This window comes from Corvus brachyrhynchos, unplaced genomic scaffold, assembly GCF_000691975.1.
Source record: "Corvus brachyrhynchos isolate BGI_N302 unplaced genomic scaffold, ASM69197v1 scaffold46, whole genome shotgun sequence".
Lineage (NCBI taxonomy): Eukaryota > Metazoa > Chordata > Aves > Passeriformes > Corvidae > Corvus > Corvus brachyrhynchos.
In genome coordinates this window covers 1,498,741-1,500,927 of record NW_008238838.1, presented here as the reverse complement: position 1 = coordinate 1,500,927, position 2,187 = coordinate 1,498,741, and positions in this window count along the sequence as shown.

The window sequence follows — 2,187 nt, the reverse complement described above, 5'->3', positions numbered from 1 at the left end:
GCAGGGTTGGCGTGGGGGGTGCAAACTGGGGGTGTGGGGATACTCCCCGATAACCCCAGCTCGGACCCCCACCGGTGCATCCCACGCCTTTGGCATCGATGTCCTGGCGAGCGCGGCACATCGGGAAGGGAGAAAAGTGGCTTTATTTCTACGTTTGGTGGGTTTAAAAAAATAATTATGATGATTATTTTTCTAATTAACGCAATTAATCGGTGCCTGAAGTGTGAGTGTGGGCAGCGGCGAGAGGAAAGCCCTCGCTCTCCCGGTGCCCTTCCATCTGCTGTCTCCCCATTCCCGGCAAAACAAACCCCCTGATCTCGCCGGGAAAAAAACGGCCTTTGGCATCGCTCCTGCCCGTGGCCACTCCCGGGGAAGGAGATCCCACCCGAGAGCCCCGGGAAGAGAGGGTCTGGCATCTCCCCGCGGCTCGGGGTGGGCTCGTTGCGATGGGTCTGGGTGATTGGAATGCCCGGGAGCCGGGGCAAGGAAGGGAAAATCCTCCCGGAGGCCCTGGGAGGGGAGGACGTGCCCCGTGTGCGGCTCAGGACGGCATCGCTCCCGTGCGGAACGACGGGCTGAGGAGGATTTATTAAGTCGTCTGAGCTTTTTTCCCCCGTCCTTGAGCATCCTCTGACCAGTTGATGGATGTGCTCAGGTAGCCTGGTGATCCCAAAGGGGTAGGAGGGGTCCCTGCCCGTCCCCCACCCAATGCTGGTGCGGACAGAGCTGCTGGGAACGGGATCTGGGCACGTCTGTGCAGGATAAACCCCATCCCGTCCCACTCCGTGTGCCTGGAGCCCTCTTCTCCCACGGGACAGGATTGTTTCCAGGGAGAGGTGAGGATGCTTGCCCGGAGACAAGCAGGAAAAGGACCAGCTGGACCTTCTCCCATTGATCTTTTCATGTCAGGTCTTTGCAGGGTGAACCGGTGGTGTTTTATTGTTCTGGGGAGCGGAGAACAAAGGAAAATTCTTCCTCTGGGTGTGTTTTTTGTGTTCCTCAGCTCAGACACCATCTCTCCCATCGGATCAGTAGGGTGATGCCCGGTGGGTTGATGCTGGCTGCTCGGCAAGTCCAATGTCCATCTCTTAAAAGAATTTTAATTTTCTTTTAAAATGTAGATAAATGAGCTGGGATGGAGTTTGGGGTTTGGGCTCCCTTGCTGCACCCTCTGCCCGCGTTGCCAATGGGGCACAGCTTCCCTGAGCCCCTAAACGGCAGGAAATGAATAAACTGAATAAAGTCTTGTGGTGGAGCTTTTCAAGAAGCTCTGCTGAGCTTCCCCATCTTTTCTGCCGAGCTCTCCCTCTGGATGCTGCTGGAGGCAGGTGATGGATTGCCCAGGCTTGTCTGTGGGACAGACACCCCAGGCAGGCCAGAACCTTGGATCAGGGATAGAACTGATGCTTTAAGTGTTCTCTTCCTACCCTGGCTCCTAACGATGTGTCCAGCGTTAAATGAACTCCTCACGTTGCTATGAGCCGTAGGATGGGATCAGCATGCTTTGCTGGACTCTCCCTAACCCCTGTCCATAATTATCTGCATCATTAGACGGCTGCTTGCTCATCCAGCTTCAGGCAGGGAGTTAATAGCAGCTGCTCCAGCCAGGCACTGAATTCCGAGGAGTAATGCCTCTGCAAATGTAAATAGGAAAGGAGGAACTGTCTGTGGACACTGATTTTAAGGGATGTCCACTGTGGAGACCTGCAAGTAGGGTGTCTTCCACAGCTGGGATTGGAACATCCTCCTGGAGGATCCACCCGGGAGGGAAAGCATCCATTTGGGACTCTGGAGCAGCTGCACTGATGTCTACAGGCCTGTATTTTCATAGCTGGTGTCATCCCCATTCTTGCAACCAGCATCAGAGGGGGATGCCAGGCTGCGGGATGTGGGAATGCTGAGACCAGTGCCCTCCCCATGCCTGTGCTCAGGGGTTTTCAGCTGGCAGCAATTCTCAGGTTGAATTCTGCTAATTAATTATTTGGCAATATCTCTAAATCCCATGTATTCTGCTGCTTGTTCTCTTTGATGAAGTGATGGTCCCACTGCTTTAGCTTTGAATATTCCAGAGCTGATGCAGGCTGGCAGCATGGAATCTGCTTCTCCACAGCTTTCCCTATTGTGCTTTTTAAAAAAAAAAAAAAAAAATTATTTTATGTTATTTTCCCCCTTTCATTTTTTTCTCCA